The sequence below is a fragment of the Schistocerca gregaria genome, chromosome 4, assembly GCF_023897955.1.
Source record: "Schistocerca gregaria isolate iqSchGreg1 chromosome 4, iqSchGreg1.2, whole genome shotgun sequence".
Taxonomy (NCBI): Eukaryota; Metazoa; Arthropoda; class Insecta; order Orthoptera; family Acrididae; genus Schistocerca; species Schistocerca gregaria.
Genome location: NC_064923.1, coordinates 744547784 through 744573742, shown reverse-complemented (window position 1 = coordinate 744573742; position 25959 = coordinate 744547784). Strand labels below are relative to the sequence as shown.

The 25959-nt window shown below is 43.9% G+C and overlaps 1 protein-coding gene across 1 annotated transcript in view; it reads left to right on the top strand.

Moving 5' to 3' along the window:
* The window catches only part of LOC126365963 (beta-1,3-galactosyltransferase 4-like), a 481148-nt gene that overhangs the window by 240692 nt on the left and 214497 nt on the right, over nt 1-25959 (top strand). The gene's annotated exons all lie outside the window — the stretch shown is intronic.

Below are 25959 nucleotides of genomic sequence, written 5' to 3'. Positions count from 1 at the left end.
GTAATAGCATCAAGCACATCAGTACATAGCATCAACAGGTTAGTGTTCATCACGAACGTGGTTTTGAAGGCAGTTCAATGCGGAGTTGGCAGGTGCCCATTTGATGTATGGATTGGCACGGGGCAATAGCCGAGGTGCGGTACGCTTGTATCGAGACAGATTTCCAGAACGAAGGTGTCCCGACAGGAAGACGTTCGAAGCAATTGATCGGCGTCTTAGGGAGCACGGAACATTGCAGCCTATGACTCGCGACTGGGGAAGACCTAGAACGACGAGGACACCTGCAATGGACGAGGCAATTCTTCGTGCAGTTGACGATAACCCTAATTCAGCGTCAGAGAAGTTGCTGCTGTACAAGGTAACGTTGACCACGTCACTGTATGGAGAGTGCTACGGGAGAACCAGTTGTTTCCGTACCACGTACAGCGTGTGCAGGCACTGTCAGCAGCTGATTGGCCTCCACGGGCACACTTATGCGAATGGTTCATCCAACAATGTGTCAATTCTCATTTCAGTGCAAATGTTCTCTTTGCGGATGAGGCTTCATTCCAACGTGATCAAATTGTAAATTTTCACAATCAACATGTGTTGGCTGACGAGAATCCGCACGCAGTTGTGCAATCACATCATCAACACAGACTTTCTGTGAACGTTTGGGCAGGCATTGTTGGTGATGTCTTGATTGGGCCCCATGTTCTTCCACCTACGCTCAATGGAGCGCGTTATCACGATTTTATAGGGGATACTCTACCTGTGTTGCTAGAACATGTGCCTTTACAAGTACGACACAAATTGTGGTTCATGCACGATGGAGCTCCTGCACATTTCAGTTGGAGTGTTCGTACGCTTCTCAACAACAGATTCGGTGACCGATGGATTGGTAGAGGTGGACCAATTCCGTGGCTTCCACGCTCTCCTGACCTCAACTCTCTTGACTTTCATTTATGGGGACATTTGAAAGCTGTTGTCTACGCAACGCCGGTACCAAATATAGAGACTCTTCGTGCTCGTATTGTGGGCAGCTGTGATACAGTACGCCATTCTCCAGGGCTCTATGAGCGCATCAGGGATTCCATGCGACGGAGGGTGGATGCATGTATCCTCGCTAACGTAGGACACTTTGAACATTTCCTGTAACAAAGTGTTTGAAGTCACGCTGGTACGTTCTGTTGCTGTGTGTTTTCATTCCATGATTAATGTGATTTGAAGAGAAGTAATAAAATAAGCTCTAACATGGAAAGTAAGCGTTTCCGGACACATGTCCACGTAACATATTTTCTTTCTTTGTGTGTGAGAAATGTTCCCTGAAAGTTTGGCCGTACCTTTTTGTAACACCTTGTATACACATTTCTGAGGAATATTTTGCAGTAGTCAATACAGGAAATATATACTATGACAAAACAACAATTAAGTCATTTTAGTCTGAATTTGGCGTCCAGACTACAGAAAATACAAATTATGTTAATAAAAAACATTTATTATCACAATATGAACAAATAATTTTTGTATAAAAATGTGAGAGATCTGTAAAGCACGACTGTCACCCAAAGGGGGCGGCCCAGCGCCGTGTTGCCTCCTACCCTGCCAAGATAAAAGGCGAGAGAAATTATTAAGTGAAACGTATTGAAATGAAATAATGCAATGAAACTAACGAGTAATTCAAATTATAGTTTTTTCTGTAATAATGCAATACAAATGAAACTTGCCGTACGTCTGCTCTTTCTACTGGTTATGAGAAACATGAGCCTGGTGTGTCCTCCCAATTTCTTCATTGTTTGGAAATATGTTTGAAACATAAACTCTTATTCCCTCGTCAAAACATTGAAGAGTTCCTCTCTTTTTACCTCTAATTGTGGGGGTGAGGGCAGAAAATCCCAATTCACATAAATATGACGTCGAAAACTGAAATAAAACGTTCAAAGCCTTTTTAGATATCGACACATATTCTTCTTTCATAGAAGTCCAAAAGGTTTCAAGAGACAATTCCTTACGCTTAACCATCAGTCCGCGATGAGTAGATATACCTGCCATTTCTTCTTCTTCTGGTAATGTTAAGCCGAAATTACTTTAAGTTTCCACGAATGAATTTCGAATCCAGTCGTACTCTTCAGTATTGAGGGATGGAAAATATGAACTCTGTTTCTCTTCTAAACTTATATATCTACTACTGTTGGAAGTATTCATTTACGCACATGCTCCTTATCAACAGGAACATTTACAAGTTACCTTGAACAGCTTTTCTTTTCCATATTTGTAGTTTTCTGTGAAACTCTAATTTTGTCAGTGGATGTGAGGATATTTTCTTCTTTCCCTTGCATGCTTGTGTTTAAAATATTGAACTGCTGAAATATATCGGCCAAATACTGCAATCTGGTAATTCAGAATCACTCTGAAGGAGGTAACAAAAATATAAATGTTTCATTTCTTCGAAAAACACACGGGTAAGTACATTGCCCCTCAACAACCACCTGACTTCTGTGTGTAAAATCAACCGTCTGTGTTCTGTCTCCATGTTTCTCATAAACGGGTTTTGGCAGGTCTTCAATTAGTATAATATCTGCCATCTGAACAACTTGCTCTGAGATTTCTCTTAATTTTGCTCCCATTATTAAATGAATTAACCGCTCCCAGCACTCCATATTGTTATGGTTGTAGCAATGTGACAATTATTTGACCATTATGTTTCCCCAGACTGCAGCAGTCTGCCATCCGAATAATTATTTTTCTCGCTCCACTGCGAATTACACTTTGCCTAGATTTCCTTACACTTCTCGGTGATGTAAAGGATGACCCAGATGGGCCAGCGATGGCTTGATCACGCTAATTATTTTCAAATATCTTTGCCCAGTTCCCGAACAGCCGCTATTGGTAGATAGCTAAGATTTGTAGCAGTGGAAGAGAGAAGACAGTCGACATGAAACGTTAAGAATGCTGTCGATACTGTAAGGAGAATAAGTATTGCTTATTTCCTTAACCAAACTGAATTATTCGACAGAACTTGAGGACTCGTTACGTATTACACCTGTCGTGAGATAGATAAAATTGTGTAGCTGTATGTTCTTTTATATTTGGCCATATGTTTTTCTAAAATATTACAAGGAGCACCGGTAAATGTTTTAGGGCGCACACTTTGAGAACCACAGCATTAGAGCATTAGGCCTATGCTTAAAATCTCGTAAAGGTTTCATAGATCTTCCAAACTATGAACCGGACAGCTGTAATTGTTAGCTACTGTTTTTCTGGAATGATCAGTTTCAGTGCAGTGTGTTAAGTAAGTTTGTTAAATTATCATTGCAAGAATTGACTAGAAAGATCTGGAAGTGCCATCTCCAGAAGTAATTCAACGTGGAATAGACTTTTTTTTCCAGTGGAGAGCCGATTGGAAACTCTGAGAAGTTGTGCCGTATACTAAGGGCAATACGCTGAAGGAACGCAGAGCATTATCTGGCAAATTTTCTTGCAAGATTTGTTTAAAAATATGTTGAGCAGCAGCACGTATGCTTTCGCAAATTTCTAGCAACTTGATTTGTGAAGTCACTTCGCAGAAGTACCCCAAGGACCACTGCAAAAGCAGATTGCAATACGACGATCTTGGACAAGCCATGCACCTACAGAGGCCGGAGATTAACAGGAGCATTGCACACCGCAGCCGTGCGTTGTCTAGAAATATACAAACAACAGTACACCTCCTACACAACATAGGGTGCTGCGGCTACTACGCCGTGCATGTGGATATTGCAACCACGCCGTCAGCCAGGCCTATTCAGGTGCAAATTTCATACAACGCCCGGAGCAGTTTGTTGTTCAGTAGTCGGTTTAACTCGGTTTCGGAGAGTTTACATCGGACACCGGACAACATTCTGCATTGAGAGGCGAGTGGCGCATACCGCCGACATCATCTCGTCCGGCATTCATACAGGGAGCTCGGCTGCCGACAGTGGCCAAACGAGGAACTGATAACGAAGGGAAACTGTCATGTCGCAAGCTGCACTGTCCCTTTCGAAAGAGATCCGTGAGCGTTTTCCGAATAATGCATCGCGCAACAGGGGCGAAACGAGAACAATGGTGCGTTACTCGGAGGTACAAACAATCTTTGTCACTAAATGCAACTCACCCAGTGAGAAAAACACTGCACATGGCCACTTAGCCTTATTCCTGATGAGCGTACTGTAGAATATACAAACACCGTCCGAACAGGCCTGAAAGGCGCAACGGTACCGACCGGCCGCCATGTTGTCCTCACCCTTAGGCGTCACCGGATGCGGATGCGGAGGGCATGTGGTCAGCACACCGCACTCTCGGTCGTTTCAGTTTTCGTGACCGGTGCCGCTACCTGTTAATCAAGTAGCTCCTTAGTTGGCCACAAAAAGCTGAGTGCACTCTGCTTGCCATCAGCACACGGCAGACTTGGACGGTGACCCATTCAAGTGCTAGCCAAGCCCAACAGCACTTAACTTCTGACCTGAACTGGTGTTCCCACTGCGGCCAGCCGTTGCCACCTTACGTATAGAGCCGTGAAACAAGTGTGGTGCGCTATGGAACACGCTCCGAACAACTTCTATGAGTTGCACGTGTTTATTGACCGGTAGTAGATACGAGGGTTGGAACTTAAATAGTGGCAACTATTTATTCACAACCGATACAAAAGAGTTACATGTTTGCATCTGTTACTGTCCTTCAAAGTAGTCACCAGCGTTGTGTACAACCCGTTAGAACAGTTCTGAAGCGAAAGACACGAAGTGGTTCCCTCATCTTTGGAATCAAATGAAAGTCACAAGGCACGCATCTCGTGGTCGTGCGGTAGCGTTCTCGCTTCCCACGCCCGGGTTCCCGGGTTCGGGGTCAGGGATTTTCTCTGCCTCGTGATGGCTGGGTGTTGTGTGATGTCCTCAGGTTAGTTAGGTTTAAGTGGTTCTAAGTTCTAGGGGACTGATGACCATAGATGTTAAGTCCCATAGTGCTCAGAGCCATTTGAACCATTTTGAACCAAACTCACAAGGACTTAAGTCCGGGGAGTACGGTGGATGGTACAGTACTTCCCAGTCCCATCGACCGAACAGAGCAGCTACAGCTTGCGCAGTATGGGCACACGCATTGTCGTGCAAAATGATGGGTAGGTTGCGCAGAAAGTGTCGCCGCTTTTTTCGCAAAAGCTGGTCGCAGGTGATGATCCAAAAACGAACAGTAATACTGTGCACTGACGGTCTGCCGTGGAGGAACCTAATGCGTTAGGATAGGCCAGCCGGTGTGGCCGAGCGGTTCTAGGCGCTTCAATACGGAACCACAGGGCTGCTGCTGTCGCAGGTTCGAATCCTGCCTCGGGCATGGATGTATGTGATGTCTTTAGGTTACTTATGTTTACGTATGTCTAAGTCTAGGGGACTAATGACCTCAGATGTTAAGTCCCATAGTGCTTAGAGCCATTTGAACCATTTGTACGTTAGGATAACATCATCACAATCGTACACAAGAATCATCATAACTTCCATCTTACTGGGGCTCTGACGCACTTTCGACTTCCGCGGCGACCCATAATGAATCCATTCGTTGGATTGGCGTTTCAATTTTGGCTCGTACGGTGTGAACCATGTCTCATCCAGTGTTACGATACGGCGTAAGATATCCTCTCCTTCGTGCTCCTAGCGCTCCAAGCGCGTCTGAGCAGCGTCGTAACGCATCCGTTTCTGCATTTCCGTCAAGTCATGCGGAACCTATCATGTTGCAATTTTTTGCATGTGCAGGCGTTCTTTCAGGTAGCCAAGCACAGTCGTATGCGCTAATCCGGTTTCGTGGGCGAGCTCACGAGTCGAATGGCATCGATCACTGTCCACTAACGCGGCAACAGCATGCGCTTCTTCTTCAGAGACGCTAGGACGAACTGCCCGATGCATGTCTACCACAGTTTGCCGACCTTCGTTGAAGAATTGTACCCAAAGTGCCACTGCTTTGTAGGGCAACGCCGATTCCCCGCATGCCTCTTGAAGACGTTGATGACACTGTCGTGCTGTACGACCTCTGACAGATTCAATCTTGATCCAACTACGTTGTTCTTGTTTCGACAACACAGTGACTCCGTTACGTTAGACCGCTCGCTCACAAGTGACTGTGTTTCCCTCGTTTGTGCCCACGCCGGTGTCGTGGGACGGGCGAGTCCATTTGCTTGGAGGTAGGGTGGGCATGTCAACAACGCGCGCTTTCAGCTACAATAGTAAATCCCGTTGCATAAGTGTCTCCACAGCAGTGTTGCCACTGTTTAAGTTCCAAGCTACGTGTTAAAACAGTTCAAGGTGTCGTACGTGTTATTGCATCCAACGATTCACCCCATCCTCAGAGGTCTAAATATGCGTCCGCAGTTAGTTTTCATCCGTCTCTGTTGTGGATACGATGCGTTGCCCTTCCTGACGCATTCTTCGCGTTCCTTCCGATCTTGTAGTCGTTTGACAATTCTGCTGTCAAGCAGTGCCACTTAGCTGTCTCACACGCACACGCAGCTACTGTATTTCAGTATAACTGTCATGTGAACTATTGAGTTTAATTGCCGTGATTCAAAAGCACCGTGTCGGACAGATTACCACACGGTCCTTCGTCTTGACAGCTTCTTGTAACCTTGTCAGGAGATTTCGGTTGTATAATACTGATGTGACGGTTTGCCTCTTAGCAAGGGCTCCCATACGACATACGATAACTTGTGATGAAGAGGGGGGCGGGCGGCGACTAGACATAGTGGTATGGAGTACTTTTAATATTTTGGAAGACGAAGGGCGACTTTAAGCAGCCATAAAAAGTTCCAGTTCCTACAATGTTACAGACTTGCATAACACCGACATTTAAATCATTTTCTTGAATGAAAAACGCATGACAACAATATATTTCTCCATTTTTCTAAGAGCTTGGGCCGTGGATGTCATCGTCCCCGGGTGTAAGCATCCCCCGTTTGTTAAGAATGTAATCCCTTAGCACCACACGATGGCAGTTCCATAAAGCTGGCAACATCACCTTCTCGCGATGGTTCGTCAAGTTTGTCCACAAAAGAGGTGAGCGAGGGCTCCATAATTCTGGATCGATAGAAGTCGGTCAACCTTCGCCATCTCACGTTTTGTGTCCGGCTGCTGCCAGCCGTGTATGTAGAGTTGTAGACAATGCGAAGTAATTGTTGTGCCTTGTCCCAAATTAATTCATCTGGTGATCAGCCGATGAGACCAACAATGACGTACGCAGGTGCAATAATCAGCTCTGTTAGAAGAATTCGGAATGTCTGCAAAAATAACCCTGGGAAATCACTATTTTCTCCGGGCAAAAATGAGTTAAATTTTAATTAAAATTTTTCAGTTCCACAGCAACTGGAAGCTTCCTTCCTCTATGTCTGATTTACTTTAAATTATAATTTTGTTTGTGTGTGTGTGTGTAGAGGTTTGTTTGATTGTGTAAAAGGACGGTTATTTATTGCAGAAACTCTTCGTGCCTTTTCCCATACAAGGAAAGGACTTCAGGGTGGAGTCGACATTTTTAAACCGTTTAATTGTGTGCAGCTATTATTATTTAGTTGCCTGTTAGGCCCTCGTTTGCGAGTAATTAACAATTAACAAAAATGAATTTACTGCCATCCATAAATGACAAAAGCTGTAATAACAACGTCGATTTTTGAACTTCCGTCGCCTCGTAACGTAGTGGGTAAGCTGTGAGGCTGGTATGCTGAAGGCAGTGGATGCGAACCCTGTCACATGTCAGTGTCTTTACATCTTCATGAAATGACTGTGATAACCATTTTATTCGGTTGATTATTCCTGCATTTCGAATATGGTTCTCGCAAATCTTCTTGCAAAGACAGTCATTGAGACGGACAACGCTCCATTCCATGATAGTCAGGTGGACTAACAGCGTATGACACCAAAGCGGGGATGTTGCAGTAGCTGCAATGAGAGCATGAGGAAGCAAGCTCTTTTCTCCATAATTCTAGAACATTGACCAGCTAAAAAGCCACATGTGTTCGACGAAATGGTTAAAGAGAAAGTCCACATGCTTGTGTAGGGGAAGGTTACTACCACCTGAAGAAAATGTGCAATAAAGTCCTCGGATAGTGTAATAAACATTTTATTTTCAGTGTAACTTGAACATTATCTTTTTCATTTCATTAAAGTAGACACAGAAGTCTAAATATTCGCTCTTAATGAAACATTTGTAAAATAAAAACATGTGTCAGTTTCCGTGAATGGGCAATAGTGTAATAGCTCTTAAATACTACACACGTCTAAATAGGTGGCAGTACATTTCATATTTTAGAAGTATTTTGACGTCTGGAACCAAATAACATGTGTTCTAAACGAAGGTGGGCGGCTAAAAGTACAAACTGTCGCCTTCCAAGGTAAAAAAGAAAAACATATTTGACTGATTATCAAACCACTTACAAATTATTAGAAAACGTATAACGAAAACCATTACTTAAAGTTTGCTCGTAGTAGCCTTCTTAAGCCTACCATTAGACAAAATTCGAGGTGACAGGTTCAACGAAAATCGCACTGCATCGCTCGACAGTACATTGTGTATCTGACAAAACGATGTGACTTTACAGAAACGGGTGCAGAAATTAAAGCAGTCTTGCCTTATCAGTATGACGTTTCAATCATTAATACTAGTCAGTTACTAAGACATGGTGTAATTCGTACCGTTTTTTCACTGCTGCTTTCTATTTTCGTGGAACAAGACACTGCTAAGATGGCGAATCTTTGGCAACACGGGGTAACTTAATAACTGCTAGAATGCACTTATTGCGAATATCCACAGAGAAATCGAGCCCACTCGTCGATAGCAACCTTACGCTAGTTGCTGCTGTATAATCATGCTTGCGTTGCAGCTGGCTTGCATGAAAGTGAAAATTTTGTTTAGGGGGCGCAACATTTCATTGAAAATGTCGAATGACAGTGTTTAAGACCGCCAGTGAATCGTTTCTGTTACTGACGCGTGGGAAAATTACTGCAGGCGGGTCCAACAATTGGAAGAAAGTAACTGCCGTCGATCACGCAATAAGCGAATTCATTGTTGAGACTATTGAAACACTCAGTATAATTATGATAATGATAATTATGATACTAATAATGAATTAGGCACAGATGAGACATATTAAAACTTATTCTAGGTGATTTATGTATGCTTACCGTTCAGCATTATATAATTTTTAATATATATTCAAAATTTTAATCATTCTTTTTAGTGCCAGAGTGTAAGTTTTACTATGGCACATTTTTAAATCGTTCAAATGTCTCTGAGCACTATAGGACTTAACAGCTGAGATCATCAGTCACCTAGAACTTAGAACTACTTAAACCTAATTAACCTAAGGGTGGCCGAGTGGTTCTAGGCGCTACAGTCTGGAAGCGAGCGACCGATACAGTCGCAGGTTCGAATCCTGCCTCGGGCATGGATGTGTGTGATGTCCTTAGGTTAGTTAGATTTAAGTAGTTCTAAGTTCTAGGGGACTGGTGACCTCAGAAGTCAAGTTCCATAGTGCTCAGAGCCAAGAACCATTAACCTAAGGACGTCACACACACACGTCATGCGCGAGGCAGGATTCGAACCTGTGGCCGTAGCGGTCGCGCGGTTCCAGACTCAAGCGCCTAGAACCGCTCGGCCACTACGGTCAGCGCACTTTTTCATTTCCAGTTGTTTATGAGAACTGATACGAATTAAGTGGCAACTAGCACCATTAGTATTAGTTTTGATTTCACGAATCCTGTAAGCATTTGTAACTACTCTGCCCTAGTTTTCACTTTCGTGGAAGGGTATTATGTAATAGTTGGCAGTTGGTACGACTGTCTGCAGAAGAGATTGTCAAGGCGCGTGGAGCATTAATTTGGTAATGTTAGCGCAACGGTAGTGTAAGCACTGCGTGGCCCATTTACATACATATCCATACTCAGTAAACCATTTTGAAGTGCGTAGCAGAGGATACATCCCCTTTGTATCAGTTATTAGGGCTTTCTCCCATTCCATTCACGTTTGTAGCGCGGGAGAAATGATTGCTGAAGTGGTTTTGCGCGTACTGTAGTTCGTCTAATCTTGTTTTGTCTGCCTCCCACTTTTGGCGGTGGTAAAACCCATGTTTTCACTGATAGCGTTTCTCCTTCATCTCTGGGCATCAGCCTCGTTTCGGTGGACGCTTTTGGGTGTGTGGAGGCTCTCGGTACCCGGAAGACAAATTTTCTAACGTCCCAAATGTCATGACGGCTAACCCATCGCCTCGAATGTTGTGCGTTGGTCTTCGAGTACCGGGAGATCTCCTTCTTTCGCGATTACTGGGTTCTTCACAGGATGATGGTCCCTTGCCGGTCGGGGTGGCCGAGCGGTTCTACGCCCTACAGTCTGAAACCGCGCCACCGCTAACACCGCTACGGTCGCAGGTTCGAATCCTGCCTCTGGCATGGATGTGTGTGATGTCGTTAGGTTAGTTAGGTTTAAGTAGTTCTAAGTCCCATAGTGCTCAGAGCTATCTGAACCATTTTTTGATGGTCCCTTGCATCATCGTTTCTCATCTGTCATTATTTCATCACGATGGGAGCGTCTCACCCCACCGAACGAGTTTGTTGCATGACGTCGCATTATTGCCGTACAAGTCGGCCAACTCAGCATGCATTGTTGCAGTGTTGTTCCCCTCCAAATGCCGAAAATGAATTATCTCATTATAATCGATATGGTCAACGTTCTGCACTATTTAGTTTTGTCTCACCTAGCGGCGTACTACGGTACAGTGGCACGGGGATTTCGATATATACGAGGACTGCAGTCATGTAACTGTAAACAAACAAAACATTAATTAAGAGAGTTATTCGGAATGCAGAAAACTTTTTTCTACAGAAATTGTTATTTGCTATAATAAAACGAAACTACGTTTTACATACAGTTTGATAAGCAATCTACTATTCTACTTAGCCAGGCACTAGTACCGTTTCAACAGCTTTTTTATCCCTTCAGAATAGTCAGTTACCACCAAGGTGTTGAACCACTGAGAACGGCTTCTTTAATTTCATAATCACTTCAGTAGCGTTGTGCACTCAATCTATCTTTCACTGTGGGGAATAAGTTGTAACCGCTTTGCACCAGGCTGCATTATCGCGAAGGATAATGGATCCAGTGGTTAGCATTCCACGCCGCTTGTTTTTAATGGGCGAAATAGTTGAGAAGCGTCTGACAATAGGCTCCTCTAGGGTTTTAGTCGATGGGCAGGGCACCCTTATTGCCGCAAAACACTGTAGCCATAATCTTTCTGGAGCTCAAAATGTGTTTGCTTTTTTAGGTTTCGTTGAGAATTGCGAATGATTCCATTGCATTGATTGGCGCTTTGTTCCTGGTGTGAAATTTGGTGTCCAAGTCTCATCACCAGTGATAATATAATTCAAACATTCATCACCATCCTTTTCATAGCGACTTATAAATATCAATACAACTACCTTTCGTTTTGTTTTGTGTTCGTCTGACAAAATTCGAGGAACCTACCTGACACACACTTTTTTCTTATAACCAGTATCTACACTAACAATCTCGTACAACAAAGTTCTTGAAATTTCTGAAAAGAACGAGTGCAGTCACTAATCGTGAAATGCCTCTCTTCTTGGATTGTTGTTTCAGTCCTTGTTATAAATCTTTCATTCACCACTGAGGTCTAGTCCGAGCGATCTTCGTCGTGATCATTCTTCCGTCCGCCTTTAAACATGACACACCACTTCCGAACTGACACTTCGTTCATCACATTACCGTAAACCTCAGCTAAGTCGGTATCACACTATCATATTCCTTTGACAAAGAAATATCATCAAATATTCGTCAAATTTATTTGGCAAAGATCTTTGACGTGGCACTTAAAAGGGGTATTACACTGTCGTCATATGTTTCGCCAAATTTCAAGATGCCGGACAACAACTTCTATTACGCGCTGCAGTTGCTAGTACCATAATTGCGTTGTGTGTGTATTTGGAAGAGAAGCGGAATAAAAAAAAGAAACATACTTGGCTGAATCCATAGGTATTACGTTTAGATAATAAAAGCACTCCACAAAATTTGTTACGAGAGCAGCAAGTGGAGGAAGTCGAGTCTCATATATGAATTACGAATAGACGAGTGTGTATGTATTTGCTCAGTAAAGTGCCTTCTCATATTACAAAACAGAATACTCTCTTGAGAAATGCTGTGTGTGCAGAAGACAGGCAAACTGTGAATTTTGATTTCTTGATATAGGAGAGAGCGACTCTAGTTTAAAACACAGCTCTAGAATATCACATTGCACATTAACCGAAATAATTCCAGAAACATGTGAAGCGATTTATAAAGCTCTGAGGAGGGAATATGTGAAGGTAAATAAAACTTTCGTACACTATATGGGCAATAAGAAGCATTTTCATTTGTGAATAATGTAGCTAATGGAATTAGTGTTCTAGCAACTACAAAATTAATACTAATTACGAATCATGTTAAGCGCTTTTTAACTTGTGGCATCCAGAGTTTAAAAATAGATAAATTGGAATGGAAAGCTAAGAAATATTTTTTTTTATTTTAGAGTGTGACCACATCGTTTAATCTGGCTTGCAGGAAAGCTGCCTGGATGTTAACAGATGTAGAAGTGGATGACTGTAGCGGTAATTGTGGACGTGAAGTCGCCTGCAGCATATTCCATCTGCCCATCAACATTCAATTAGTAGCATGCACTGTGCCCCTTGCTAACCCCCCCCCCCCCCCAAATCATAGTCGAAGGAACTTTATTAAAAAAGAAAAAAGAAAGAGTCGAAGGAACACACGAACTTTGAAGCCATGTTTACAAACACACCACAGAGATGTCAAATAGCTGTAGCGACGCCAGCGCTCCAGGCGGTTACATTTCACATTGCGGTGAACAGAAGACGAACGACTTTTATGATCAAATCTACGTTGAGACTCTATATTTGATCATATGTATTTGACGACAGGCGAGATTTGACAAAGCTCCTTACTACACTATGAAATTTCTTTGACATAAATTTGTGACATGTCAACTTGGACAAAGAAATATGATAGTGTTATACCTGTCTTATGAGTGTATGAATGTCGATGGGGCGGATTTTTTGCGCATTTAAAAAGCGGAAAAACTGGACACCTCACACTTGGTAGGATCGTCAATTTTGTTGTACACTTTAAGGCCGCAGAGATAAGCAGTAAGCAACTGAAGCGGATGAGTAACAATGTCAGTGGTCGGCCGACAGTGATGGCAGAGGCGACGCGGCCACTTGTTAAAACAAAATGTTCTATTCTTTCCGAATGACGCTCGTATCTAACTTCGTTTTTTGTAGGTGAAAATTAAAACTTTATGCAACGCCCCGTACTGTTGTTTTTGTCCCTCGAAATTAACGCTTCCCCGATTGCGCTGTGCATATTCGTGGACGTTGCAGCCCGGTGCTGAGTTGCCATACGGCGCCCCCTGGGGGCGGCGCCCGTGTCGGGCATGGCGTGACATGGATGCGTTCTCGCCGACCTCTGGAGGGGCGTTCTGACGTCACACCCGCATGTCTGCCGCCGGTAGCCAAGTTCACACGCCTCCCTCAGGGTTCGGTCCGTTGTACGAGGGCTATCCACAAAGTACATTACGTTATAGAATTAAAAATAAATAAATTATTGGAATTTTTTTATTATATACAGATGAAAGCCACACTTAAATACTACTTTTCTACATAGTTGCCATTTAAATTAAGGCACTTATCGTAGCGATGGACGAGCTTGGAAATTCCTTCGTCATAAAATTCGTCCGCCTGCGCCTTCAACCACGTAATGACTTGTCTTTTGGGACAGAAAAGGTGTGATTTTTGTGGATTTCCTGGAAAGAGGCACTACAATAAACTCTCAAAGGTATTGCCAAACTCTGCACAACCTCAGAAGAGCAATACAAAACAAGCGCAGGGGAAAGTTGGGCTCAAAGATCTTGCTGATTCACGACAACGCCCGGGCCCACACGGCAAATGCCACTCGTGAAGTTCTCGAATCTTTTAAGTGGGAGTTGTTTCCTCATCCGCCGTACAGTCCCGACCTGGCACCGAGCGACTTCCACTTATTCCCAGCAATGACGAAGTGTTTGGCTATGTAGCGTTTTGATGACGATGCACAGCTTCAAGAAGAGGTAACCACGTGTTTGAAGGCGCAGGTGGCTCAATTTTACGACGAAGGAATTTCCAAGCTCGTCCATCGCTACCATAAGTGCCTTAATTTAAATGGCAACTATGTAGAAAAGTAGTATTTAAGTGTGGCTTTCATCTGCATATAATTAAAAAAAATTTCCAATACTTTATTTATTCTTAATTCCAAAACGTAATGTACTTTGTGGATAGCCCTCGTATTTCGTACCTGCAGTCAGTCAGCTCTCTCTCCTGGGACTGGAAGCAGAATGAATCCAATTAGCGAGATCCGTGTTCAGAGAGGACTCAACATTAGAGACAGTTGCCATATTAGTGTGACCTAAAAAAACTAGTGGAAACGTCTCTATGGGGGAAGAAGGGAAAACGTCTTTATGGAGTAATTAAACTGCCAGCAAACACATATTTTATATACATAAATTTCTACGCCTAAAGATAACGCGTTTTATAAAGTATCGGCTGTCTGATGTGAATTTATTTGTCTGTCGCTCCTGTCACTTCCACATAGCACTCACGTTGAGCGAAGAAAACGATGAACGCTTCCATGTTCTTCTTCATTTTGCCGGCCGCTGTGGCCGAGCGGTTGTAGGCGCTTCAGTCCGGAACCGCGCTACTGGTACGGTCGCAGGTTCGAATCCTGCCTCGGGCATGGATGTGTATGATGTCCTTAGGTTAGTTGGGTTTATGTAATTCTAAGTTTTAGGGGACTCATAACCTCAGAAGTGCCATAGTGCTCAGAGCCATTTGAACCAATTTACTGCTCCTCCTATTTTGACAAGGTAATTGGTAGAATGTCTCCTTGTATTGGCAGCGTCTGGCTGCCGTTGCTATGGAAATGAAGTCCCATGCTTCTTCACAGAGCTTAGGGAGACGCTGCGTGAGACCCGCACCACCGTACTGGGCAAAGTCCTAATGGAAGTGGTTTGGCGTTGCCTTCCTCCGACAGTTATGAGGATGAATGATAATGATGAAGACGATACAACAACAGCCAGTTTTTGTTTATTTGGCCTTTGAGTGTGTACTCAATTTAGCCATCGGCAACACATGGTGACAATGTACGCATAATTGAATATTTACAAGAATAAAAAGCTTAACTGTTACAGTTTTGTACAAAATGTTTTGAAAATTGAATTGAGTTGAAGTGGAAAATAATTAAAAGTGTCTTGGCTTACAATTCACACCAATTCTGAAATATCGTCATCAGGAAGATATACACTCCTGGAAATTGAAATAAGAACACCGTGAATTCATTGTCCCAGGAAGGGGAAACTTTATTGACACATTCCTGGGGTCAGATACATCACATGATCACACTGACAGAACCACAGGCACATAGACACACGCAACAGAGCATGCACAATGTCGGCACTAGTACAGTGTATATCCACCTTTCGCAGCAATGCAGGCTGCTATTCTCCCATGGAGACGATCGTAGAGATGCTGGATGTAGTCCTGTGGAACGGCTTGCCATGCCATTTCCACCTGGCGCCTCAGTTGGAGCAGCGTTCGTGCTGGACTTGCAGACCGCGTGAGACGACGCTTCATCCAGTCCCAAACATGCTCAATGGGGGACAGATCCGGAGATACTGCTGGCCAGGGTAGTTGAGTTACACCTTCTAGAGCACGTTGGGTGGCACGGGATACATGAGGACGTGCATTGTCCTGTTGGAACAGCAAGTTCCCTTGCCGGTCTAGGAATGGTAGAACGATGGGTTCGATGACGGTTTGGATGTACCGTGCACTATTCAGTGTCCCCTCGACGATCACCAGAGGTGTACGGCCAGTGTAGGAGATCGCTCCCCACACCATGATGCCGGGTGTTGGCCCTGTGTGCCTCGGTCGTATGCAGTCCTTATTGTGGCGCTCACCTGCACGGCGCCAAACACGCATACGACCATCATTGGCACTAAGGCAGAAGCGACTCTCATCGTTGAAGACGACACGTCTCCATTCGTCCCTCCATTCACGCCTGTCGCGACACCACTGGAGGCGGGCTGCACGATGTTGGGGCGTGAGCGGAAGACGGCCTAACGGTGTGCGGGACCGTAGCCCAGCTTCATGGAGACGGTTGCGAATGGTCCTCGCCGATACCCCAGGAGCAACAGTGTCCCTAATTTGCTGTGAAGTGGCGGTGCGGTCCCCTACGGCACTGCGTAGGATCCTACGGTCTTGGCGTGCATCCGTGCGTCGCTGCGGTCCGGTCCAAGGTCGACGGGCACGTGCAACTTCCGACGACCACTGGCGACAACATCGATGTACTGTGGAGACCTCACGCCCCACATGTTGAGCAATTCGGCGGTACGTCCACCCGGCCTCCCGCATGCCCACTATACGCCCTCGCTCAAAGTCTGTCAACTGCACATACGGTTCACGTCCACGCTGTAGCGGCATGCTACCAGTGTTAAAGACTGCGATGGAGCTCCGTATGCCACGGCAAACTGGCTGACACTGACGGCGGCGGTGCACAAATGCTGCGCAGCTAGCGCCATTCGACGGCCAACACCGCGGTTCTTGGTGTGTCCGCTGTGCCGTGCGTGTGATCATTGCTTGTACAGCACTCTCGCAGTGTCCGGAGCAAGTATGGTGGGTCTGACACACCGGTATCAATGTGTTCTTTTTTCCATTTCCAGGAGTGTATTTATAATTTACGTACACCATTAAAACCTACAGATTGTAACCAGTACTCTTGATGAAGTTAACTATCACTTTATATAGACGAACGTCTTTAGTACACAAAAGAGAAGAAGCTGATTGAAGAAGATGGTAGCCTTCCCACGCCCGGATTCCCGGGTTCGATTCCCGGCGGGGTCAGGGATTTTCTCTGCCTCGTGATGACTGGGTGTTGTGTGATGTCCTTAGGTTAGTTAGGTTTAAGTAGTTCTAAGTTATAGGGGACTGATGACCATAGATGTTAAGTCCCTCGGTGCTCAGAGCCATTTGAACCATTTGAAGATGGTAGCCCATACCCAGCAATGTCTTCAGAAAGATCAACCTTTCACAGTGAAATTTGGGGCACATAAATAAGATGTGGTTGACATCAGCTTCCGACTCAGGATCACACTCACATGCTGGTGAACTGTAAACGTTGATCCGATGTAGCTGTTGTGGGAAAGAGGCATGATTGAAGCGGAGTCTTATGATGGTAGAAATCGTGGATCGGTCCAGATGTGTCCTCATGAACCACGGCTGTGAAGGAATCCGAGGTTGTAGCACTGCGTAATAACCGCCTTTTGTCTGTTGAGAAACGTTCCACATTTCCTGCCATTGTTGTCTTGCGTGATCCTTCATTTCACGTAAGTAGTCTGTATAAGGAAGGTGCAGATCCAGGACGGTGCCTAAGGTTGCCGCTTGTTTGACTAATGCATCAACTTCATCATTATAGGGGATACCAGAGTGGGAAGGTACCCACAACAAATCGTGCGTGTGCTGCGAATATATTCAGATATCACATCCAAGATATAACTGTTGGTTGTTTTGTTCCATCGACTGTACTGAATGTTTTTAAGAAAGCTTTGCGAGTCAGATACTATCAATATCTTGGGGAAGGAAGTGCTAGAGACAAACTTAAGTGCTTCCAAAACTGCCACTGTCTCCGCCGTAAAGTAGAAGTGCTCGTAGGCAGTTTGAAGGTTTTGCGGATCTGGATCTGAGGGCAGAAAAAAGCGCATCCTGTACACTCATCTTGCGGAATTTTGGAGCCATCGGTATATACACAGAGAAAACCCGGCCATTGTGTTTGAACGAGACGGCTGAAGCCAACGTTGACATTAGTACTGTCCAGCGAGATCGTACTTAAATAATGGGCTGGGATCTGGGAGCAGAGCGTTTGAAGATCATATTAAAAAACAGGTAGATGCGCTGAACGCCGTATAGAATGTGTGACAGATGACCAAGTGTCAAAGCTGGCACAAACGGCTGGCACTTTATACCTTCTGTGGGACGCAATCCACAGTCGATAAACGCTATCTCTACTTTGATAGACGGAACTGTACATAGTGGCCCTGTCTTGAATGTAGAATTTGTCCGATAACATCTGGCGCCTAATGCTAAAGGGCATCTCCCCTGCTTCTATTAAAAGGGCGTTGGTGGGCGTCGATCGCATGGCTCCAAGACAGGTAAGAATGGCCCTGTATTGAAGAGTATCTAATTTGGAGAAGTGTGGTAGAATTGACAGCCATAGTCTAATCGAGATCGAATTATCTCTCGGTATATGGTGAGTAAAACACTCTGGTGCGCTCCCCGCCAGACACGAGTGAGTGATCTCATTACATTTAAACCTTCTTCACACTTGGTAGCGGTGGATCGGATGTGGGGCGCCCAGCTTAACCGAGAGTCAAAAAATCTCGGGGCAGGTGAAAATAACTAACAACGCCGGGAATCGAACCCTGCACCCCGTGCCCGGGAAGCGAGAACATTACCGCGAGACCACGAGCTGCGGACTCCGTTGCTATAGTCCGATTAAAATTACTTGATGGTTGACGCCTGTCACTTGCCGCTACAGTGTTTGCCACATCGGCTGCCAGCTACCAGTCGGTTATAGATGACACACAAACACGGCGGATCGCTTCCGAAATGCTGTTAATATGTAAGGCGGAGCAATGTTGGAAGCTGCCGCCGGGAGGTATGGCGGAAATACGGTATGCTCTGAGACATTTGAAATTAAGTGACCAATGACTGAATTACGGCAGACTATGTGTTTTGTAGCGCTGAACTTAAACTCATCTTCTATGCTAATCCGAAGAAACGGCGGTCTACAATCTGCGGCAGAACTAAAATCACTGTCGCTTTGGTCACGACGATTACAGCTAACCTCTAAGAACAACTTGAGGCAGAAATAATTCAGTTTCAGCGGCAAAAGCAAACTGTAGTTTCTCGCTATAGTTAGTTACCTGTAACTATGCTCACACTGGCTGTACGGGATGTCGTGCACTTGGTTGCAGATTGTAGACGATACAGGCAGATTCGAAATTAAAAATTAATATTTGGAAGAAAAATACGAGCAAAGAGAGTCAATACGATGATGACTCGGCAAAAAATATAAAAAAATTTAAACCAATTAACTGAATAAAAATAATAATCAAAGTCTTTTGATTAGATTTAGAAATAAAAAGAAACGTCGCTACATTTAACCAGATTCGAACCTTCGACCTTCTACTCGTCGGATTTGTGCAGTCGCCATTGCGCTACGCCATTACGTAGGGTTACGTACGTATTGTTATGACTGTGGAACTCCAGTCGCAAGAATGAATTGCAGCCTTCAAACATTTATCTTAAATCAACGTCCTCAAAACTTTATCTAATATAAGTCGTTCCCTGTGATCATGACAACTGCATATGTGACGCTGAATCGTGTCTTGTTTAGCATGTGTGTGTGTGTGTGTGTGTGTGTGTGTGTGTGTGTGTGTGTGTATCGTTACTGGTGTTGTTGTCATGTGTGATGCAATACGAAATAAAAGACCACCCGTGATTCGCGATCCAAACAGTAACGAAGTATGCCGGACAATGAATTGGACGTGAGCTGACAAATTGTTGTGGCCATTTGGCAACGGCGAAAGATTCGGCCATGACGTTGAGCGCTCTGCTTGGAGGAAACCAGCTCCAGCGCCTGAACTGTCAGCTGTTAAGCAATTTCAATCGGACTGTAATGTTTTTCAGTTCCAGATGTGAGCACTAGCTGGCATCAAGCCCGGAATCCAGATCCTTTCGATTAGTATTTAGAGGCACTACCCCTACAGTCCGGTAACCTGGTCTCTGATTTATTAATTAAAAAAGGCTATCATCGTCACTGGAAGAGAAGACAGCCAGTGTCCTTCTGGTAGCCCCCTTCTGTTTTACGTGATGGCGGAAAAGCTAATTGCAGTTAGTGAAAAACTTAGTCGTTCAGTTACATTGTCTTCGTAGATCCTCTAGACAGCATTAAAAACGAGTAACCATACACATATTTAATTGACTGTGCTGAAGGCTTTCTGTGCACATGCCAATTTTAAAAGAAGATTATATGTGTAATTTCACTAAATAGAATTTTTTGTTTTCTAGGTATGGAAAATGACTGCATTGGCTCTGTATGAACTTCATTAACTTCTCCACTTCTTGCTGGTAAGTACTGCTTAAATACACTTACGAATTTCTCACAAAGTGAGATGCAAGCTTAGTGTGGGAGAAACTACCATCCTTACAGCCAAGGACTATTTTGTTTGTAACTGATTTCATATCGAATGAAAGGGAAGCAGTGTTTGGAAAGGGAGTAAGACAGGGTTGTAGCCTCTCCCCGACGCTATTCAATCTGTATATTGAACAAGCAGTGAAGGAAACAAAAGAAAAGTTCGGAGTAGGTATTAAAATCCATGGAGAAGAAATAAAAACTTTGAGGTTTGCCGATGACATTGTAATTCTGTCAGACACAGCAAAGGACTTGGAAGAGCAGTTGAAAGGAATAGACAGTGTCTTGAAAGGAGGGTATAAGATGAACTTCAACAAAAGCAAAACGAGGATAATGGAATGGAGTCGAATGAAGTCAGGTGATGCTGAGGGAATTAGATTAGGAACTAAGACACTTAAAGTAGTAAAGGAGTTTTGCTATTTGGGGAGCAAAATAACTGATGATGGTCGAAGTAGAGAGGATATAGAATGTAGACTGGCAATGGCAAGGAAAGCGTATCTGAAGAAGATAAATTTGTTAACATCGACTATTGATTTCAGTGTCCGGAAGTCGTTTCTGAAAGTATTTGTATGGAGTGTAGCCATGTATGGAAGTGAAACATGGACGATAAATAGTTTTGACAAGAAGAGAACAGAAGCTTTCGAAATGTGGTGCTACAGAAGAATGCTGAAGATTAGATGGGTAGATCACATAATTAATGAGGAGGTATTGAATAGAATTGGGGAGAAGAGGAGCTTGTGGCAAAACTTGACTAGAAGAAGGGATCGGTTTGTAGGACATGTTCTGAGGCATCAAGGGATCAGCGATTTGGTACTGGAGGGCAGCGTGGAGGGTAAAAATCGTAGAGGGAGACCAAGAGATGAATACACTAAGCAGATTCAGAAGGATGTAGGTTGCAGAAGGTACCGTGCGGCGCGGCACGTTACTTCTTACCGCCCTGCCAATGTCCAGCAATATCTACTTGTCTAGCTAAAAGCTGTGGTAGACAATACTAGATCACTACTGTCTACTGCAGGTCGCAACATACATATAATTGTCCGGTAAACGGGAAGTGGCTAGTACTGAAATAAAAGTTTTAATTGAAGTTAATAGAGTTCACTAAATCGTTTAGTTACGAAAATGCTCGCTCAATTGTTGTGCACTCTTCTCTACACGTAATACCTGTTGCAGTCTTAGACCGCACAACACGTCACGCGGTTTTAACTAACGGTCAAAAGCAATAATTTTGATATTCCGTCCGAAATTCCACTATACCGTTCACTTAAATACACTTTGTACTACTTCGCGAACTCGTAATTAGCATTTTTCCGCTATTTTATACAGTACTTTCGTCGGAGCTGCTTTCAATGAGATGTTACTAGTTTGAACCCTCAGCCCCGACTTCTCTAGATCACACCAAAGGCGTTGTTCCCAGCATAGATTGGCGCCAGCCTGCATTTTTCTGATTGGCTCATATCACAATCAGCAAATGAGGTTGCACTATCATCCCGAGCTAACCCGCGATTTACTTCAATGACCAATCATAGTAAAACATTTCTTTCTATGGCAATTGCTAAATAAATAAATTTAGAAAAGTATCAAATATAAAATTACTCCTTCTGAAATTACCGATTAATTTGTGTTCTACTCACGATTTATTACTACCATAAACTTATAGTAAATCCCCTGTGTAGTTTAACTGGTAGTTCGTGATTAAACAAAACAATTTTCATTTACTTCTGTTCTTCTTCACTCATGCAACACTAACACTGCTAATTACTACACATATTAAACAATTACATTTATACTAATACATTAAATATTAATCAAACATAACTTTACAACATTGTTTTGACTACGACTGCTAGCACTGTCCGTCAACTGCTGACTTCTGCCGCCTACTAGTACAACTACGTGCAGCTCTGTAACTCAGGTCCATGTCAGCTGGTGACATCTGTCGATGACTCTTGCCTGTAACGATATCGTCCTAACACGTGACAGGAGCGATACGAAGGCGCTACGCCTCAACTGGGAGATGAAGAAGCTTGCACAGGATAGAGTAGCATGTAGAGCTGATCAGACCAGTCTCAGGGCTGAAGACCACAACAACAACAACAACAGCAACGAATAGCAAAAGGCGAATAGCAAAGTGAGTCAATGGGCAACCATGTGGAAAGTGTAGGATAATACTCAGTGCGTCGACATAAACGGTACATGGATGTCCTAAATTTATTTTTTTTCGCCGACTGTAACTCGGAGTTTTTTTACAGCTATAAATGTTGAAACTTTAAATAAAAGATTCAATTTCTCTTGGTTACCTTGTGTTCGGTGCAGTAATCGAACGGAAGGAAGATTAGAGTTTAAAGTTCTGTCGACGAGAATGTTGTTTGAATCGAACACAAGCTCACATTGGGAAAGAATGCGAAGGGAAATGTGCTGTGTCCTTTCAAAGGAACCAAATCCCAAATGCGAGTCCAATACAATAACGAAAATACGCCGATGGAAAAAAAATCGGAGCACCAAGTAGGAGTTGTTTGACATAAACGGAAGCTGATACGCATTTTTCTACATTTGAATGATGATGTCCGTTCATATTTCATGCCAGTGGCATATGAATGGCGATAGTAGCGCCACTAGAAGGATGCAGATGATGATTTCTTCACACACACGCTGTATCGGTCGTGAGAGTTCGTTATCTTCGAGGTTGGGCGGGTGTGCTGAGTTGAAGTTACTCAAGAGTGCTTTAAGGTCACAAAGAGGCCATTATCAACACCGCCCTGTGGCAGGAGTGTAGCCATTGTACAACACTGCTGGCAGCGGTAGTCACGAGAAAGTACAGTCTCAACAAGACAGGCCTTGGGCGGCCATGTGGCACTACTGAGGGGGAAGACCATCGTGTTCGGCTTGTGCCTCTGGCGCATCGTGCTGCATCTGCGGTAGCAACTTGAGCAGCAGTTGGGACAAAGAATTGTTAGAAATCGGTTGCTTCATGGACAGCTCTGAGCCAGACACCCTGTAGCGTGCATTCCACTGACCCCAAACCACCTCCATTTGCGACTCAAGTGGTGTCGGGCGAGAGCTCATTGGAGGGCAGGGTGAAGGTTTGTTGTGTGAAGCTGGTTCTGCCTCGGTGCCAGTGATGGCCGGGTGTTGGGTAGAAGGAGGCCAGTTGAGGACCTGCAACCATCCTGTCCGTGCGCTGCCAGAATGTGGTTACACCTGTAGCTATTTCGTATCACAGCAGGAGCATTCTCGTGGGTATCCACTGACTGCAAAATTGTACTTCAACCTGGTGCTTCGACCTGATGTACTGCCATTCATCAACATCATTACATAGGGTGTTTTCCAGCAGGATAACGCCCGTCCACATAACCGCTGTTGTAACCCCACATGCTCTACAGAATGTCGGCATGTTGCCATGGCCTTCTCGGTCATCAGACCTGTCTCCATCCGAGCACATATGGGACATCTTCGGACGAAAACGTATGCGTCGCCAACAAACAGCAATAGCTGCCGTCCCTGTATTGACCGATCAAGTGCAACAGGCATGCAACTCCATCCAAAAAACGGACATCCGGAATCTGTACAGCACAATGATTGAATGTTTGCATGCTTGGGTTCATCATTCTGACTGTTACACCGGTTATTAATCTAGCAGCGTTTCATATTTGCTGTGGCTTTTCTCGGACTTTCTTGAACCTGCTATCTGCAATGTTAGACACTTAAATATGTTACCTAGACAACTGGCTTCCGGAAATTTCATCTTTTTGGTGTTGACATTTTTTCCCGTCGTTGTCTATTTGTTTATGAAAAGCTACTTTTTCCTATATACAATGTGTCGTACAGTATATAATTTTGTAGGTGTCTTCAGTGGTATATGTGGATACTGCCTGCAACATGTGTTGGGACTAGAGTTATTAATGAACAAGTAATAAATTAAAACGTGATACAATATGCTGAAAATTGCTGCCACGAAAATAAATGCGTTGTGTAACGACTGGCAGTTATCTCTCAAAATTAGTAAGTGTAACCTACTGCGTATAACAAGGTGAAAATCCGCGAGTGTAACAAAGGGGGGGGGGGGGGGATATGACTTCGACGCGAATTGTTCCCTCCACCACAAAGCAATTGTTGGCTAGCGGAGTGTATATGTAGATGAAGAACACGGAAATTGCGGTTAACGATAAACTTACTGCCCTTCGTTATTTTTTGGGAGGTGTCAGTGAAAAGTTTTGAAAAGATTTGAAATTATGGGTACAATTTGTTGGATGTCGCTAAGTACTCATATTCTCAAGTACTGCATGAATATATACTCGGAAATTTGCTCGCCTCTGAGTTACGCTGTCTCAGTTTATGAGTTTAATACTTGACTTAGGGTTAAACCTATGATGTAATAATATCCTACATATTTATGAGCTTTGTATGATAGTATTGTCAATTTGTAAAGGGAAGGTATAATTATATGAACTATTGGAAATTAAATGTTTGTTGCCTCTGGAAGCCACAACACAATCTGAAGGCTGTGGAAAGAACCATAAGAGCAGAGTTAGTATGAGTGCATACTGCAGACAGTCGGTGATGTGAAATACACCGTATTTCCCGTTGTACGAAACGGATAGTTTGCAAGCAACAGAAATGAAGAGATGCAAGAAACAGACGTTAGGTTTGACCAACAAAACAAATCTGCCAAGGTTGAAAACACAGCAGAATGCTTTTACCTCGTCTGTTTCTCACTATTAAAAGCTTGAGACAGAAAGCAGTTTGTCTGCGTCAGATAAGGACGCCGTACGAAATGGGTCGTAACTTTTGATGAGGCACGAAATGTGTGTAGTAATAGCTTCGCTTGCCTTGGCAACGTCGGCAAAAACCTCTCAGACTTCAGCGTAGACCGGCTGCGTGCTGAATAAGATAATAATGCCACGCTTCCACAGAAATAAATCAGATAACGGATTTTTTCCGTCTTTCATTAATAGCTCCGCTGTTTGGAATTAACAGGACATGTAAATTAATTAGAATGCGCTACAGTTGACTGTAATTATACTATATCAGTTATTGTTCTCCTGTGCCTAGTCTTCCAACGTCCCTGCCTCTCGACGTATAGTTTAGAGAATCATTCCATTGCGCTGACGTATTTCAAACCACGAGTCTTGTCGGTGTTGACAATGTAGATTCATATGGCATGTTTGAAATGGTCAGACTCTCATCGTTGAAGCAATTAATGTCTCAGTTCATTGTTAGACTGCGTATTTTAGAAGCGAATAAGAGCTGAACACGTACATGAGTGAAACTTCCTGGCAGATTAAAACTGTGTGCCCGACCGAGACTCGAACTCGGGACCTTTGCCTTTCGCGGGCAAGTGGTCTACCAACTGAGCTACCGAAGCACGACTCACGCCCGGTACTCACAGCTTTACTTCTGCCAGTACCTCGTCTCCTACCTTCATGAGTTATTGTTGATGGTTAATCTTGAATACGGACGATATGATCTTTTTGCTTACCCCACAGATCGTCTATAAGTTTTAATGTAGCAATGGTGTTTACTGATAAGCGCCCAGCGTCCTAGCTATAGGAAAGTTTCTTCCCATTGCTGAATCATGCAAAAAATGACGCCGCGTAGTTTTTGTCTGCTTTCATTGTTGCCGCCACACTTTCAGCTAAAACCTCAGTTTGGAGACCA